Source organism: Canis lupus, chromosome 5 (genome assembly GCF_048164855.1).
Source record: "Canis lupus baileyi chromosome 5, mCanLup2.hap1, whole genome shotgun sequence".
NCBI classification, from domain to species: Eukaryota; Metazoa; Chordata; class Mammalia; order Carnivora; family Canidae; genus Canis; species Canis lupus.
In genome coordinates this window covers 64498766-64518138 of record NC_132842.1, presented here as the reverse complement: position 1 = coordinate 64518138, position 19373 = coordinate 64498766, and the positions used below count along the sequence as shown (strand labels likewise).

The 19373-nt window shown below is 43.0% G+C and overlaps 1 long non-coding RNA gene across 7 annotated transcripts; it reads right to left on the bottom strand.

Annotated features, from left to right (window-relative positions):
• Positions 1-1144: 1144 nt before the first annotated feature.
• LOC140633912 (uncharacterized) lies at positions 1145-18982 on the bottom strand. 7 transcript variants are annotated; one of them, XR_012031501.1, is made up of 6 exons: positions 18910-18982; positions 16840-16983; positions 14270-14345; positions 10727-10854; positions 9086-10135; positions 1145-1971 (listed from the first exon to the last, which is right to left on the bottom strand). It is a non-coding gene; the product is annotated as an uncharacterized lncRNA (long non-coding RNA). The 7 variants fall into 7 exon arrangements; XR_012031503.1 differs by having other exon boundaries at positions 9086-9170; XR_012031500.1 differs by lacking the exon at positions 1145-1971 and adding an exon at positions 7104-8189.
• Between the last annotated feature and the right edge of the window lie 391 nt (positions 18983-19373).

Below are 19373 nucleotides of genomic sequence, written 5' to 3'. Positions count from 1 at the left end.
TGCCTGAAGGATAAGATACTCGAAATGCCACCCTGCACAGCATCTCTGAAGCGTTCATCAACGTGGCAGAGGCTGGCTCAATTATCTTTGTGTCAGATGATTATCTGAGAGCTTAATTTAATCTCCATTATCCTCCCCCGTCATATTTCAATTAAATCTGCTATCAGAGTGTTAACACATCTTTGAACCTGCTATTTCTTCAGTTAATTTTCCACTAAGAGGTGCTGGAGAGTAACAGATGTCATAATTATGCAATTATTAAGTGTATTTGACACTCGTTCTCTCAGGATTTTGTGGTTGGGGTAGGAGCGTTGGAAAATTAATCTGATGACAATATGCTTCCGTTGTGATCCGTAACACCACTGCAGGCTGGGGGACTGTCCTCCCGCTGTTTCAGAAGCTCCCGCCAAGAAAGATGGAAGATTAACTGATTGTGCATCAGATTTGTTTCACTTTTGTACATCTGGTAAATCCGATGAGTTCATTAGGTGAGCAGAAGTTCATTTGGGGGGGGGGTTATTTCACCCTTTTTAAGACCTCACAAAGCATAGCAAGTGCATGTTGGGTTATAGCGTGAGGTAGACAATTGAAATGTTAAGATTTTTTTATTTAAGAGATCAGAGTTTCATGTGGGGATTGGATGGGATGTCAACCAACAGTATGACTTTGGGTTACATCATCCCCTCTCCGAGCTTCGGTTCCATATGGAATGAACAAGCTTGACTCTATCATTAACCACCTTTTCTAGCTCTACCATTTTGTAAAAATGGAGAACAACTGACTACTCTCAGTAGATAGATGATAGATAGATAGATAGATAGATAGATAGATAGATAGATACATAATCCCTCTAGATAAAGATTGCTGTCTAGATAGGTAAATCTCTTTCTAGATAGATAAATCTCTTTACATATATAGATGATACGGATATATAGACATATATCTATAGACATCTATGGAGATACAGAAATTTATGAGATATATAGATAGATAAATCTTTCTATAAATATATGAAAATATATGTTTATGAAACATATAAATGTACACTTATTTTAAATATGTTTTTAAAATTTAAATATATGTACATTTATGCTTCATAAATATATAAAATACATATAAGTATATATACATTATTCCATATTATCTCTATCTGTAGCTATTTAAATCTTCAAATCTGTTAAATTTGAAGTCTGATAAGATGTCTTTGTTGGCCTTTGGCTCTGTGATACCTAGTCACTAAAACCAAAAGCTCCTTAGGACTCTAAATCCTGCTTCTGAATGTGTACTGTCTGCATGACCTTAGACAAATTGCTTTCCCTCTCTGAGTTTCAACTTCCTCCTCTATGAAATGAATATGGAATGATGAAACCTCGTTCACAGGGTTGTTGAGATGATTAAATAAAATATTATACGTATCACAGTCTATTTCTACCCACATATTCAATTCATATCTTAGGAAGGAGCTACAAATACATAAGAAAAGCCAAAGTTAGGAATGGATATGCAGACTGGATGAGTATGGGTATTTGGGGAAATTTCTTCTGGATGTCACATAAGGTTTTTTTGTAGTAGGAAAGAACGCTGATATGTCCATGACGATCTCAAGAGACTATCAAGGTAGAGCCCCTGCCCTTTGAAGAGAAGGAAATTCTAGCCCAGAGTCTTGGGTCTACCCAGGCACATCACTTGTTGGTGACACAGTAGGTCCAAGAACCCAGCTCTTCTTGCTCCCAGTCAGGGTATTTACTCTGTGCACTTGGCCCCTTAATCCAATGGATCAGTTTTACATGAGCTCCAAGTTTGCCACAATAGTCTCAGATGTGCTTGTCATCCAACCCAGACTCCTCTGCTTTGTTACTCTTTCATGCTACCCTTGTGGATAAAAGGTCAACAATGAGTATTCTCAACCCAATAGACATACTTATGAATCTTGCCTCGAACTCTTCATTCAATGAAAATCCTATTTGGAATCTAGATAGATAAAAACATATGAAAGTAAAATGCTCCGATTAAATCAGGATTATGATATTAGTAGTCTGGTGTGCTCACTCACACTCTTCCGTCCATGATGGGTTCCAGGGAAACCCTGGGGTTCTGTAGATGGCATTTAAAAAACTAACATTTCATGTCATAATTTTCTGCCTGAATAGAACTTTATTGAATGAACGTAGAAAACTTAATTGACTAATCGCCTTTTCTTGGGCATCTAGGTTGTTTCTGATTTTTCACTAAAAAGATTTGTAAGAAATTAGATATTTGGTTTATGAAAAGCTTCCTTTCATATGTGTTGGTTCCTAATAGATTTTCTGTCTCGAAGGTGTCACCTTCTTTCCCTTAGGAAAGATATCAAGATTAACCAGGGCTCGATATGCATGCCTACATTTATCAGAGCCATGGAATGAAGTAAAATATATTACTATTCTCTGGCAGTTAGGTCTTTGGAGACAGTATCTCAAGTGAAAGAAGAGAGAGGCTTCAGGTATTGCTGGATCAAGGGCTTAAATTACATCATCATGTTTGTCACTTGGGAATCTCATTCTCAATACTCTGTCCCTCTGTGCGCTGGCCTCATGCTCACATATACAGACAGGTTTCTTTCACGCAGCCAGAGAAGGGAACCACCAGTAGCCACATGTCTCTTGCAAAAGATTTTCTTTCTGTTTTTTTTTCTTTTAACCTAATACTTTACTATCAATGTAGACTGATAGTTCCTGTCTTTTGCATACTCTGTTTCTCCAGATCATTCTCCACTTTTCCCCACCCTCTTATAGTAACTGCTTTAGCCAGGTTTCCTTATCCTCTTGCTTTCACTGGGTTTGACAAATGGGAGACTACATTAGTTTTCCTAGGGGCTGCCTTGATTCAGCACCACAAACTGAGTGGCTTAAAATAAGAGAAATTTATCATCTCTCAGTTCTGAAGGCTGGAAGCCCAAAATCAAAATTCAAGTTTCCCTTTGAAACCTGTAGAGGAGAATCCTTATTTGCCCCTCCCACCCTCTGGTGTTTGCCAACAATCCTTGGCTTGAAAATATATCACTTCCATCTCTGCCTCTGTCATCACGTGGCCATCTTCTCTTCCTGTCTGCCTTGGTGTCTGTTTTTATAAGGACACCAGTCATAATGGATTAAGGGCTCCACCCTGCTCCAGTATGACTTTAGCTTAACTAATTACATCTGCCATGATCCCGTTTCCAAATAAAATCATATTTTATGAGGTACCGGGGGTGAGGACTTCAATATATCTTTTGGGGAGAGGGCGACACACAATTTAGTCCATCCCAGAGAGCAGAGAGAAGAGGAAGGAGAGAGAGGGAAGGAAGCAGAGAGAGGGAAGGGGTTGTGTCTTTATATCCCCAGGTTACTGAAACCCACGGCCTTTGGAAATACCCTAGCTCCTGACAGAGGGCTCTTCTGGGATGCAGGTGACTTCCTCCTCAAGCCCAGTCAGGTCTGCGGTGGGGGTTGGGGGGATGCAGCTTTATGAGCTGCTAGCCCTCTGCTTCACCATCTTGATTTCCTGTCCTTCAGCTCACTGTCCTACTTGAGCATACCTTCTCCCACACCTCAGAGGGTAGAGCTAAAAGGTACGTGATGTGTCATCGTTACAGCCCCTGAGGACTCGATGTGAATGGAAGCCACTTGAGGGTGTTGTCCACGTGCGGACTCTGTGGAATCTGAGGTAACAGGTTTGGGGTGTTTCCCAAGGTGGTGCCTTTCTAAGGAGCATCCAGGCTGCGAGGTGAGCATTGACAGACTGTGGAGGAAGTGGCACCAGGCTAATGCTGAGCTATTGCTGGAATTCACCACAGGAGAGAGAGAGAGAGAGAGAGAGAGAGAGATCACCGGTGCGATGGGCTAGAGGTGCACAGGAACAGCGGTGAAGAGACCCAGATGACCTCTTTTGTGATGTCCCTCGTCCAAGGCCCTGCCAGATCCAGACTTTAGAACAGTAAATGTTCTGTGAGGTGGGGCCAGAACCACCTACTTTTGGATGAGGAAGTAGGAACTTTAAAAAAAAAAAAATCACCCTTCCTTGCCTCCTCAAATGTCTTTTTACTAGAGTCTTAACCATATGTAATCACCTTTTTTTTAAAAAAAAAAGATTTCATTTATTTATTCATGAGAGACACACACACACAGAGAGAGAGAGAAAGAGAGAGAGAGAGAGAGAGACAAGGCAGAGGGAGAAGCAGGCTCCATGCAGGAAGCCTGATGCAGGACTAATCCCAGGACCCCAGGATCACACCCTGAGTTGAAGGCAGATGCTCAACCACTGAGCCACCCAGGTGCCCCGTAATCACCTTTTAAAAAGGTACATGTCACCTTACGAGAGTACTGAGGTTTCTACAGCTACTTTGGCCCATCTGAGGCCCGATTTTCCTCAAGGCCTCAGACACAGTGGCCCAAGGTCAGTAGACAGCTGAGAAGGTTCAATTTCAGGGGTCCTGAGAAAGGATTTGATGGTTGCCATCTACCTCCAATGCCCATGGGCTCCCTCTCTCAGAGGGGCCATCTTGGTCGCAGCTCTTTTCCCTGTGGTCTAGAAAGAGCTATCACAGGCTGGGCCATGGCACTCTTCCACATGAGGAAGCCCTTAGCAAACTTTCCAGCAATTAGACTTTACTGCAGTATACAAGTTCTGTGATGCATATACATATGCAGGCGATGGACTGGAAACACAAGACAAGAATCTGCCCCTTCACAGAGCCTTTTTGCATTTTCTGGAAAACTTGGTCCCAAGGAAGGGAATCCCAGGGAGTCTCCGGGTCGGAGGCACTTGTAAGGGCCAGGGAGCTCACTTTCCTTGGCATCTGCAGTTGGCTTGTGTGGGTGACAATCCCTTAGGCCTTTCTGTGAGGTCATGCTGCATCAAGGAGGGCAGGCTGTGTAGACGTCATCCTCACTCCAGCCTTCAAATTTCACAGTGATTTATGGAGGTGCAGGATTCAGACACAGTGAACACTGACAGTGAAAATATGGACCAAGGAAGAGGTATTTCTATGCAGCGTCCAGCAAAGAAGAGTCCAGGGCAGTTCCCCTACACAAGGAATGCAGAAGGCCCACCTCCAACACCACTGCACAACCCCTTTCTCATTCCCAGTTTTACTCCTTTCTTTTGCTCTCCTTCCCCGGCCCCCCACCCCACCCCCTGCTTTCCACCCCTTTAACTTGTTTTTCATAAAGCAATCTACGGAAAGGCCGCCATGGAAAGGTTTCATATACAAGAAATTACTATTTTTATGCATTCCCCCTTAGGGTACACTCCAGCACAATCCATACTTTTGTGGGCATTTTTTTCCTATAATGTTTGTAGCCAAAATATGGAACCAGCTTCGAGAAAATTAAACAGAACAAGGGAAGCCATGTGCCCCGCAATTAAAGGAAACACTCCAAGTAGCAATAGGAACCCGACAGGACAGTGCACTGTGCCAAGGGAAAAATGTGCAGCCGGAAAATCTGCCAAGTGTCCCTGATTTGTAAAGATTTTTTTCCATATTTAGGTAAATTAATGTAATTATTTAATGCCTCCTGCAATGGTAATAGGATTGCGCTTGGGCCTTTTCAACATATGGTGCTGGCACCAAAATCCTCTTTGAGGGAGGAAAAAAGGTGGGGGGGGGTGTATCAAGGCTCAGATCTCATTTGCCGGTTTTAATGTTGGAGGTCGGCCTGGCCCTCAGCCAGCTTGGGGTTGGGGGTGGTGGTGAAAGAGCTGGGGCAATTGATTCGGGCCTTTCACCAGTTGGTGGGGACAGCAGGCACATGTGCCACCACTGTCACAATCGATGCTTCCTCCTCAACAACTCTGTGTGTTCATTTATGGAGCCTGGCCTCTGGATTTGGGACCCATGGGCATGTAGTCTCTCCTCCAAGACCTCCACAAATTACTGAGAAAGTAGGAGTTCCTTCACTTTCTCTTAGGTTACTTTATCTTCAAAGATGTCACCATTTCTGGGGCACCTGGGTGGCTCAATCGGTTAAGCGTCTGCCTTTGACTCAGGTCATGATCCTGGGACCCTGGGATCAAGCCCCCCGGTGGGGGTCCCTGCTCAGCAGGGAGGCTGCTTCTCCTCCCTCTCCCTCTGCCCCTTCCCCTGCTTGTGCTTTCTCTCAAAAAAAAAGGTGCCATTTTTTCTAACATTTCTGTTACCAGATCTAGATGCAAGGTCCCTTGGAAGGTTATACAGATTGTCCCATGGCCCAGAGTCTTCCCTGTATGGGGGATCTATCTACTTAAAACTGTACACAGCAGATGGCAAATCCATTTAGATCCAAAATTTGGATAATCTCTTCAGAATAGAGCATCTATTATGTGAAGCTAAAGGCCTCCTCCATTGCCTGAAAATTAATCACAGCAACAACAGCATTTAATTTTTTTAAAAATTGAGTGCTTAGTTTATGGACTAAAGAGTCTCAGATACACTGCCTCTTTGGCACAAGGCGTATCATTTCAGAGGAGAGATGGGAAAACTCACATAAAATAACAAGAAACATTGGGGACAGGATGAATAGTGTGGTGTGGGCCCCTCCTTCTGGGCCTTAGAAAGTTGGGGGGAAGGGCACCTGGGTGGCTCAGTGGGTTAAGCATCTGACTCCTGGTTTTGGCCCAGGTTGTGATCTCAGGGTAGTGAGATGGAGCCCCATTTTGGGATCCACACTCTATCTATTTGAGATTTTCTCTCTCCTTCTGCTCCTCACTCCCCCCACTCGCTCATTCTGTTTCTCTCTCAAATAAATAAAAATCTTTAAAGTACATATGTAAAAAAGAAAGCTGGGAGGAAAGAAGTGGTTATGTGCCAAACTTGAATTTGATTAAAGACTTGCTTAAAGAGATAAAAGGGGAAGATCCATTTCAGGATGTTTATGCAATGCTAGGGACCCTGAAATGCAAATGGCATTGAGAGTTTATCAAGAATAGAGTGGAGAACACCTTGCAGGGAGGGAAAAGCATGGTTAGATGAGCAGTCTTGGAGAACTGTAAAAGCAAGTTTTCCAAGGACTTCTTAATATTCTTTTTAAGATTGTTATGTGCTTCAGGATCTCAAAAATTTTATTCGCCTTTGATAATTTTCACCTCATGATGCTACCGTGTTCTTTCCAGGAGAATTCCTACTTCCCTCTGGGGATACGTCAAGGAATTGATATTTATTTGGGTCTACTAGCACGAGTAGAAGGATTGGACCACCAGTGGTCATCCTTGGCTCCCACTGAAGGCCTCTGGAAGAGTCTTTCACATTTTATTTCTTGCTTTGATGGAAGCACCCTTGGATGGAAGCTAGCTTCTCAATCTGAGTGTCCCAATGTCTGTGGTAGTGACCAAGCAGGCTGCGTCTGTGTGGGATTGTCCCATGTTTATCCCAGATGCTGTGATGGCTTAAAGCCAGTAAAGCTGGATTGTGGTGTTTATGGATCCAGGCTCTGAACCGAAAGCTGCCTTTCTCAATTTGTAAATCTGAAGCCCAGGCTGAGGCACTGAGAGAATGCTTCTAGGTCCTTGGGGAGCCATTAAACATTGTCCAATTCTTGAACTTAGGTACTTTCAGCCAAATTCCAGACTGTGCATAAGTGAGGTTCAATGCTTTCTTGCCATATGACACTCCTCCCATAATTTTGTCCATCACAGGTTGGAAGAGGATGGGAGGGAAGGGGGAAGGGGCATGCTTTACAACACACTAAGCAGGAGAGAGATATATGTGTCTGTACTATGGAAGCATAGCATGAGGATGTGTTAAGCAATACCTGGATGTGGACAGTGCTCAGCAAATTAGTGCTTAATGAACATTAGCTGAATCAATGAATGGATGGAAAGATGAAATTTTGAGTCCTGGGTTCTTGACTTGAGCTTGTTCTTTAATATTTTGTGATATTGTTAAGTCATATTCCATCTAGGATTCTCTATTCATCTGTTGAATGGGTAAATTCCTCTCTGCTTTCTTTATTTAAATAGATTCAATGATCACATAAAATTATAAGTGGAGGGTTCCTGCTGCTGGAATTGGTGTCACACAAAGAAAGGGGATGGCCATCATCACCACTGAGAACATATATTCTTGGAGGACTCTCCAGGTAAACAATCCATCTAGTCATGGTATTCAAGACATCATCTACACAATACTGGGACTTTTCTACCTCTCCTTTCCCAACACTGGATCTTCAAGCATATCTGGACATTCTGGATTTCTTTTTCTGTGTAGGTAGGATGAAATGAAGATTGGGAGATTATCAGTGAATATAGACCTACCAGCATGGCATGGCTACTCCAAGTCTATCAGGAGCCTTAAACCTGAGTTCCTGAGTTGAATTATCCTGAGAATTTTGTTTTTTGGTAGTTCTCTAGCCTAAGAAAGCTTGTAAATGTATTAGAATAAGATCTTCTTGGTAGAACACCTATCATTCATTCAACTAACATTTTTGAGCTGCTTCTCTGTACGTGTTAGCAAAATGCTAAGCTAAGTGATGGGCATTTCAATCATTATCTTGAGAAGCTTATAGTCATGCTGGTTTAGCAAACAGGTAGTATTTTGAGTGCCCACTTTAGTCATCTGTAATCTCAATTTTTTAAAGAATTTATTTATTTACTCATGAGACACACACATACACACACACAGAGAGAGAGAGAGAGAGAGAGAGAAGCAGAGACACAGGCAGAGGGAGAAGCAGGCTCCATGCAGGGACCCTGATGTGGGACTCGATCCCGGGACTCCAGGATCACACCATGGGCCGAAGGCAGGCGCTAAACTGCTGAGCCACCCAGGGATCCCCTGTAATCTCAATTTTAAGGATTCCAAGATCACATAAAGACTGATAGAAATGCTATAATCAATTAACAGTATTTCCAATGGGCATAATAGGGAAAGCAACAATATATTTGTTGCATATTAATGAATGTAAAAAAAAAAAAAAAGATACTATTCCCCAGTCTTAGGGCTGAATGTCACTGTTCAGGATAATCCTAGCTGCTCTAAAAACAAAACAAAACAAAACAAAACAAAAACCAAATAGAATGACTTAAACATAATAAAAGTTTATTTCCTACCCACATCATGTCCAAAATAGATCTTCCTAACTGGCTATTACCTCACCTCCAAGCAGTAATGGAAAGACCCAGGCTCCTTCCACATTGTGGCTCTGTCATTCAATGTGTGATTTCCAGGTGATTGTGGTTTTCTGCAAAAATCCAGCAGAAGGAGAAAGGGAGATGGTACAGGTCTGAAAGAGCCACTCATGCCTTCTGCTCTTATTCCACTGGTGATATTCCATGAGCCCATCTACACAAAGGAAGCAGGTGAAGGGACATGGCTTCCTCTCTCAACAACTGTATACCACCTTTGTTGGACTGGGAGCCACTGCTTCAAACACTGTCTCGAGATTTTCCAATCACGCCTGCCTCAGCTTATTTTCATCTTCCCTACAATGATCCTGGCTTCTTTTATTTGAAGCTGGAGAAAGTCTAATCTGTGTCTTTATATATAGGTATTCTCTTTACCAAGTTTTCAAATACAGTCATTTCCAATTCACTTCCAACTTGCTGTGAAGCAAACCCCAGAGACAGGTCACACCATTCTCATTCAGGGCTCTGCCAGGTGCTGTCAGGAGGAACTATTTGAGGAAAAACACCCAACAGGGTGTACAGTCATAAAGATTGCCTAGACTTTGCCCCAGGGGGAATGCAGGGATTTGAGTTTCTCTTTGCTAAGCCACTCACTGAGACTTGGCCTTTACAACTCAATGTTTGAAGCTCTGGGGCTGCTTATATAAACATGCTATTCTAACAGCACCTGGCAGCCCAATATAAAATTAATTTTACTGTATCTTACAAGCTGTATAGAGCCTTTATGGTAGAGGGCAGCATTAGGTCTTTACATAAAGACTAGCAGATAATTTTATCTAATTTCATTGACTGTGGTTAAATGTTTTTTTTTTTTTCTTTTATTATTTTTTTTCTTAACCCCTTTTGTTGCTACTTCCAAGGCCCCTCCCAGTCTCTCCACCACTCTGTCCACGAAGCACATGGGAGGAGTCCCTGGGGGACTGAGTCGTTCCTGCTGATTATTCTGGAGTCTCTGTCCCTGATAGTTGACTCCAGTTTTTCCAGGAGTAAGAATTATGGTCAACCAGCATCTGGACCCCTCCTGCATGGATAGGGCAGCCCAGTCAAGGCCAGGATAAGCCTCTTGTAGGATGTGTGCCTTTCTCTATGCTCTCTTCCCATATCAATCCCCACTCTAGAAGAGGAGGCAGAAATACTTAGTGGAAAGAGTATGGCAGGACTAGGTTTATATCTAAACTCTCCTTTAACCTGTTGTGTGATCTTGGGCAAGTGACAACCTCTCTGAATCTTGTCTTATTCATTGGCTAAATGAGGATAAACCTTCCTTCTTTTGGTGTTGTTATGAGATTTATCTGGGATAACCTAGCATAGTACCTGTAGAACATCATGGGCTCAGGTATTGGTTAGGGTAGAGTGATGTTACTTCCTATAATAAACAACCCCTAGTCTCAGTGCCTTAAGTTAATTTAAGTTTCTTTCTCACTAACTAAAAGCCAGCGGAGTGTTTTTGGTGGGGCAGCTCTCCAGAATGACCATCTCCTAGGGAGTGACTTGAGGTTCCGGGCATTCACACACTCCTGATTCCTCCAAGCCATCTTCTATGGCCTTGGGAAACCTGGCTTCTAGTCCCATAGCTGCAGGTGTGGGTGGGGGGTGTCTCCAGGGGGTTTACCAGCCAGACCCTGAAGTGATGCATATGCATGCATCATTTGTCTCTGGAGTCCATTGGCCACGGTCTGTCACATGCTCTCACCGGGATATAACTGATGAAGGTAGGATTTGGGGAATGTAGTTATCTATCTGGAAGAAACGAGAATCAGATATGAGTGAATACCAGCAGCTACGGCAACCAGTAAGGGTAAATGGTCCTCTCCTCTCATCCCTAGACACCATTCTCTGCCTGAGTCTAGACAGAGCTCAAAGAGCCTCCTCAGATTCTGGCCACGGCCTCCTCTCTGCTCCCTCTGTGCCCCAGTGTACTGGGTCCTTCCTCCTCTTTCAGACTGGCACAAAATACTGCATCCTGGTGAGGGGAATCTGGCTCTCTGAGTGCCCATGAAGGAGATGATGTGACCTGCAAGTGATCGTTTCCACCACCAGTAAATGGGAGAGAGGGCTGGGCAGGTAAATCCCTTTTCTCTGTCCTGTGGCCTGTCCCAGTGTGCAGTCCCTCCTTGTAGCCAGCGGGGAGGGGGCTGCCTGCTATGTCACTTTGTGGTCTATGACAAAGTGTAACTCATGTGCTAAAGCAAAGTCTGCATTGCCCCACCTCTCCCCCGTATCTCCCCCTCACCATCATGGGCTTGTACAATCTCAGTGCGAGGTTAGATCTTCATTCTTGCCAGAGACCATTTTCTAGATGACCAGAGCTGAGATATCCTTCTGTTATTTATTCTCCATTCTATTATTCACTCCCCCACCCCCTCCGGTTTCTGAGTTCTGATGACATTGGCCTACTTTGGGATCCTCTGAAGAAGCATGGCTTCCTCCTTGATCTCTCCAGGCCTACACTCATACCTTCTTTCTGCTTGGGGCCCTCTTTATTCTGGAATGCAATTCAGTGTCATTTTATTGACTCATCCTGGACCTCTCACCGAGTGTCCTTCCTTGGGCCAGCCTTACCTCCCCTCATGTCCAGACTTGATTGAGACTTCTGGTTGCACTTGGATTCACAGCCTGTACTTTACCTTCACAGCATGCCACAGGTTGACATGATACATTTGTGGGAATATTTTATTGATATCTGTTTTCTCTACCAGACTATAAGCTCTGTGGCATGTGGAATGACGTTATTCTGTTTTGCTCTCTCCTCCGTTACCGGCACCAATATGGCTTCTAGCACAATGTAGGAGCTTAAGAAATATTTGTTGAATGTCAATGGCTTTCGCATGAGCCTCATTTCTCCTCTGACCCACTGTGAAGTAGCACAGAGGAACTCTCAGGGCCTCCTGGGATGGTCTGCAATTGTGGGATCAGATATCAGTTAATGTGTAGAACTTAGCAACATCTGAGAACATGGGCTACTCGTCTAGCCCCAGTTCAGGACACCCAATCTTTTGGAACTTCCTAAGAGAATGAGATCTTTTCGTTGACAGCTAGGTGCTCTCAGTAGCCAACAGTCCCTGGAACGATTGTAGGCAACTTAAAATATTGTTTTTGAATATACATGACTGATGGTACTATTCTGTCCCTGTCCACTCCTCTTACCTCCTTACTTGGGGGACCTTCTGTATGTGGGCTGTCTTGACACATGTGATCAACTCCTTAGAGGTATATTTAATGACAAAAATAGTAGCAGCAATAATAATAACAAAACACATTTATTGAGCACCTGCCGGGTATTTGATATTTATTGGCTTAGGTCATCCTCCCAGTTCCATGGAAGGTCGATGAATAGGAGTCATTTGCTCAAGGGCAAAGTTAATGAGCGGCAAAGCTGGGATTTGAACTCACCTTAGTTGGATTCCCAAGCCTGTTCTACACTTTTCACTCCATCAGGCTGCCTCCACTTGAGCCCCTGAATTATCCTACAGTATCAGTAGCCATCAGGTATGCCACAGAGTCAAGGGGAAGGGTCAAGAAGAGTAGTTGCCTGTGATTTTGTGGTTGGTATTTCTCCAGTGGGTGCCCTGCTTCCTCGCAGGGCTGTGCTCACTTTCCTTCCCAGTGTGGATCAGGATGCAGAGAGACCTCCCTCCCCACCCCCTCGTTCCTCCTGGGGCCATTCAGCTGACAGCTGCGGAAAGGACGCTCCCCTGCTGAAAAAGGGTCCATAATTTCCCTCTGGCAAGAGACTGCAGTCCAACTTTGGAGAGGACAATTAGCGTGCTCTCAGCTGGAACAATGGGAGCAGCAACAGATGCTTCTCATCCCAGGGATGCTCCAAGCCACAGCCCCTGCTAATGGGAGGCTTTCTTCTTCCCTGTGGAGGGAACCTGGCAGCCATGCCAGCAGCCTAGGGGCGGGGCTGGCCCCGAGCTGGTAGGAGAGAAGCAGGATCAGAGCAAACCAGAGGAGCAAGGGCCTGCAGGCATCTAGTCACCACCTTCCTCAGGGGGCTGGGTACCATGCCATCTTCCTCCTGGAGGAAGGAAGTACTCAGGACTGGCTCTGCTCTGATCCAAGGTTTTGGCAAACTCTAAAAACTGTGGCCAAATGCTTCTGAACAAACAATCCAGAGTGGACAGTTGTGGGTTTGAATCCTGCATGCCATTTACTAGCTGTCATCCTTGGAAAAATCTATAACTTCTCCAAGTCTCAGTGTCTCCATTTATAAAACAAGGGAATAATAGCACAAACATTGCAAGTTGGTTTAGGGGGAGGAAAGAAAATAATACATGAAAACAGCTTACGTGAAAGTTGTAAAAAATGCTTCATATAAAAGGGACTGCTTGTGTTATAGTCACTTTTCTCTCCGGGGACTAGCACACAGTATGTGCTCAATAAACATGTGATCAGACGTAGAGCCATGTAGAGGCAGAGGAATCTCTGGAGATCCTCTAGCTGGGGATGTTCAGACAGTTTACTTGGAGGTGTGTCAGGGGATCTCAAAACATTCCTTTTGATGTTTGTTAACCATATTAATAACATACACTTTAGCCTGTTAGTTGACCCCAAACATGTTAAGTTGTGTTGCCAGGCTAACTCCCTTCTCTGAAGACCTTAGAAGATGGCTTAACTTACCATTTTGGCTAAACTGGAGGTTCTGAGATTGTAAAATGGGCATTTACTATTTGTAAGTGCCGTGAGAATCCCCTTGTTTCGCCATGAAAACAAAAATTAAATATAAATCAAATGATTATAGTGGTTATAAAGCTGTCCAGCTCTTCCATTACCTCAGATTTAGTTGGCGTATATGAGGGCATTGGTGGTTGGGCCAGAACAAGTGTACAGAGAGAGATGTGCAGCCAGTGTCCTGGTTACTGTCCCAATTTCACACCAGTGATTCTTGGACAAACCTCTTTTCTTACATGTCTGAAATTATGTCTTCAAAATTAAGGAGATGGAGAAAATGAGTGGTACTCGGGCTTTATTTTTAAGCAGCAGAATCTTACAAGGAATCCCAAAGAGAAGTGGAACTTAATTAGTGTATGCATGTCATGTACATTCAAGTGTATAGCATTTACTTATGTCAAGTTTGTCAAGAACAATCATATGCCCTAATACAAACCAACTATTATATTATTATATATGGTGATAATGAAGATGCTCATACCTGCCTCAGCTGGGCATATTCTTTTCTTGCCACTGGGGAGAGGGTCCCCCAGAGCAGCTCGGTGCTGCCACTGCCACTGTGAAAGCAGAAGAGCCCTCTGTCAACAGGGACCAATTATTACTCAAGGGCTTATTAGATTTCTCAGTTGGAAAGAGCAGCCATTCTCGGCTCCTTCTAAGGAGCAGCCCTAGATGCTTCCCCTCCCACATGATCCTGGGCCAATAGCCTGATGTCTTCAAAGCCAGCTTTCCAGGACTCCACCCAAGCAGGCTTTCTGAGAAACTCTGATGTTATCTTGGGACAACCTCTTGAGCGAGTCTGAGGAGTCCAAAGCCAGAAGGGCAGAGGTACAACTTTACTCCCTGAGGGTAGGGGAGGGCCCACATGGTAGCTGGCCAGGCCTACCAAGAACTTCTTGGAGACTTCTGGCACCAAGCCTTGGCTTCTTTTGAGTTAGGGAGCGGTAGATATCTGCTCAGGGACCCTCCTGCAGATGCCACCTTGTGGCCACCCTGAAATGTCACCTGCGTTTATCTGGACTATCAGGAGGAAAACATCTGCCTGCAACTTGCTCACTTATGCAACCAAGTATCAGGAATACAACAGTGGTGAGGACAGACAAGACCTCTCTCGTCATGGAACCTCCTTTCCTGTGGCATGGGAAAACGTTATGTAGGCCCCAGATGTGATGGTCAGTTTTATGCATCAGTTTGGCTAGGTTTTAGTACCCAGTTATTCCATTAAAATCCAGGTGTTGCCATGAAGGTATTTGGTAGCTGTGGCTCATAACTAGAATCAGTTGATTTTAATTAGGAGATTATTCTTGACAATCAGAGTGGACCTCATCCAATCAGTCAACTGAAAGGTCTTAATAGCAACACTGAGGTTTTCCTGAGGAAGAAGAGTGTGGAGAGCAGAAAAGTCTGAGTTGAGACCTGGAGGGTGAGGAGAAGCTAGCTGGGTAAAGATCAGGAGTACAAAGAACCAAGATGATAAATCAGGTGGTGCTGATGCAGGAGGAAGAGTTGTGGTAAAATTGGGTTAAAGGGGTGGGGAGAAGCAGTTGGGACCAAACCAGGAAAAGCCAGGAACACCATGGATGATTGTATCCATGGCCTTCAATGACAAAGGTGACCATGGGAGGGTTTTATTTGGGGACCTTAAGGAAACCACTGAGCCTAAGTTCATTTCTAAAAGGGAGATTCTTGTTCCATTCCCAACCAGGATCCTTTACAGACCAGCAGTGGGCATCATACAGCATATGGTGTGTGAACACCTTTTCAAAACTAGAGTGCATTTTCCCAAAGGGGAACAGAAGACTTTTATGAAGCAGGGAAGATGAATGGAAATTGTGGCCAGTGGAGCTCAATTCCCTTGGATTAAATATAAACCTACTGGAGAGAGTCATATACTTTGGCTCTCCGGGATCTGGGTTGGATTTCTGTGTACCTTAAGTTGGCCAGCTACACTGAGAATGACATGCCCCAGCTTTGAGCAGAAATCCCCTTCTGAACAGTCCCTCTGACTTCTGACAACTGCCTTTTCCTTACAGAAGTCCTTCATGCTTCCAGTCCCTGGACATCAAAACTGTGGTCTGTGTCCACCACTAAATCAAGACGAAGCCAGAGTGGGTTTCATCTTGCACTCGTTATGTCATTAGCCCTCAGAGATCTCTGAGGTGGCCTCAGTAGGATGGAAGTATTAGAAAAGACATATTTGGGGATAAAGAATTCAGTATAACAGGGAAATTATTGGCTCACATAGTTAAAAAGTCCATAGGTATTTCTACCTTAAGGTATGATTAGATGCAGAAGAGAGGATCAGTGCTGTGAAAATTGTTTTCTTTGCCACGTCTCATTTTTCTGCTGTATTTGGCTCCCTTCCCTTGTAGGAGCAACATGGCCACCAATAGTTTCAGAAACTCTAAGGGAAAGAGAACACCTCTCTTTTGAAAAACTATTGCTGATCCCATATCAGCATATCCCTTGGGTCTCCTGCTAGTGTATTTGTCATCCACTGTCAAGATTTCCCGTGGTGGAACTGGAAAAGTCCTAGTTCAGCCCATGGACCTCTGGTGCATCTGACATTCCTTGACTCTCTGCCAGCTAGCTTGTGCATAATCCCTGTTCCATCTGAGAACACTGATGGACGCTTCAAAAATTCATTGTTGACCTAGGAGATTTGATAAGAGTGGTGAAATGTTGTGTGACACAACGTACAGGCAACTCAAAGCCAAGAGGTACTAAAGAAGCAGAGCTCATCAGGCCCACTCTAATTTCTATGGAATGTTTGATTTTGCCCCAGTACAGGCATGAAGAGGAGAGTGGGAAGAGGCTTTCACTCTACCACTGTTCTCTCTTTCTAAGAATCTTCCAGGCTCAGAATCATGCCATCAGCTCAAGGCAGCTGAACCTCAAAGGATATTGAGCAAATCTGACCTATACATTGGATAGATTTAAACTTGAACACAAAGTTGCATTGTTTTCCGTTTGTTTATCTATTTTGATTTTATAAGTCATGTGTATATGATGTACATAAAAATAAAGGATATAAAAAAATCAAAAACTTACAAATAAAGGTATAACACCCCTTTAAATCCCTTTCTCTTTAATCTTGGCCTCCTCTTACTTCCACAGACATAGATACCATTAACCAGTTAGGGAGGTGAACTTCCAGGCCTTCTGTGATTTTTCATATAAGGAAATGATGTACTCCTGGAAAAGAAATAGTACTGTTTTATGATCTATTGACTTAACATATAGACATTTCAGCTGTATATGTTACTCTGAAATTATCTTTTCCCATTCATTCTTGTATCTTAAAGGAGATTCCATGTTGACAAATATAGATTCACTTTATTATATTTAACTGCTGTGTATGAGTAATGGTTTATTTAACAATTTTTGTGTTGATGGATACTTGACTCATGGCCCTCTTTTTTTTTTTTTTTTTTTTTTGTCTCTTATGAACACCCTGTACCTGTTTTTGGCCACATGAATTTTTCTTTTATTTTTTTTAATATTGTATTTATTTATTTGAGAGAGTGAGAGAGAGAGAGCATGGGCAGTGTGTGTGTGTGTGTGTGGAGGGGGGGAGGTGCAAAGGGAGAGGGAGGAGCAGATTCCCTGAGCCTGAGTCCCTGAGTAGGGAACCTGATGCCGGGCTTGATCCCGGGACCCTGGGCATACACTTAACTGACTGAGCCACCCAGGAATCCCTGGCCACATGTATTTTTCTAGGATAAATATGGAGAAGTCAATTCCTGGAACATAGGGTAAACACACTTTTAATTTTACCAGGATATTCTCAAATTAACCACACTGTGACATGACTAAACCAATCACCACTCCTGTTGGATTATCAATTCTTTAAAGAATCATTATTTTCTATATCTTGGCCTCTGTGGTTTTTCAGACTCCATTTTCCTTAGTTGTTCTCCATCCAGTTGTTTCTAATCTTGGCATTTGTGTTGATGGCACTGAAGGTACGCACTGGGTATGCTGAGCAGACAAAGATAATTGATCAGAGAAGTAGCTGACAGCTCGGCTTCCATTGCACAGCTTCAGAAGGATGCTTTGCCCGTTGTCTGTTTTCTGATGTAGTGCCGGCTACTCAAAATCAAGTGGCTATTGGTTGAACTTTGGAAAGCTCTTTATTATAAAGATATACTTAAAACACATTTCTGCCCATATATTATGTGGACTTTCATCCCTTGTGTATTTTCCTATATATTTATTTATTCCTTTCTTGTTTTTTTTTTAAGATTTATTTATTTATTTATTTATTTATTTATTTATTTATTTATTTATGATAGACAGAGAGAGAGAGAGGCAGAGACACAGGAGGAGGGAGAAGCAGGCTCCATGCCGGGAGCCCGACGCAGGACTGGATCCTGGGACTCCAGGATCGCGCCCTGGGCCAAAGGCAGGCACTAAACCACTGAGCCACCCAGGGATCCCCTCATTTATCCCATTCTATTATATGTTTAAAAGAATAAAATAGCAGTTTCCTTAAAAAAAAAAAAAAAGATAAAAAAAAATCAAGCTACTCTGCAGGCAGCATGGAAAATGAAAATATAGACATTTGTCTTCACAAACAATCATAAAATGGGTCAGCTTTGCCAGCATTTCTTCTCCACACAAACACTTGGTTGCTGGTCCATATTCAGCTTTCTAGAAACCACTACTCACTCAGCTGGAGAAACAGGCACATTGAAGAATGGATCTAAGAATCTAAGACAATCTTACATTCGATTTCTGGTACACATTTTCCTGTTAACTTTTAACATATGTAGCCTGAAGGCATGCTTCACACAAATCTCCAACATTCTAAGGAACCAATGATCAGTCAGAGAAATGTGTAAAGATTTGAGAACACGCGCAATTTTCACTTTATATGTTGTTGGTGAGTAACTATTCCAAAGGTACTTTTCTCACCACTTGGCTGTAAAAAAATCCGTAATGTGGTGGCGCTCTGACAAAGTTACACATTTAATGAACACACCACCCCAAGGAATATTTCTTCAAATTTGATAACTGCTTCACTTGTATTCAAAGACATGCTAACTAGAGACTTTGAGTTGGAAATAATTCTTCAATTTATCTGATTATATAGAGAAAATAGTCAACAATCTGTTTTACCTTAGCTCAGCATTTATATCATTTGAGTATGGGCAAGGGTGGGATTTAGCCTTGATCAATTGAGAAGGAATTTGGTAACTAAGCAATCAATGTAAACAAACATTCATTGAGAATGTTTATGTAACTCTGTTCTTTTTCCTGACCCCCTACATAATTTGTTGTATGTCTTCCTCATGTGGACAGATCATTCTATTGCATATTGTTATTATAAGTCTTGTCTGTCTAGTTGGGGTCCTTAAGGGCAAAACACCCGTCTTTACCTTCTTTAATCACCCCCATGGCTTCTGTTGTGGGGTGTGGTAATTAATAGGCACCAAATAAATGTTGGCTAAAATGGAGGACGCTTCAGAAAATTCCCATCCACCAATCAATTTCTTTCTTTTTTTCTTTCTTTCTTTTTTTTTTTTTTTAAAGATTTTATTTACTTATGCATGAGAGACATAGAGGCAGAGACACGGGCAGAG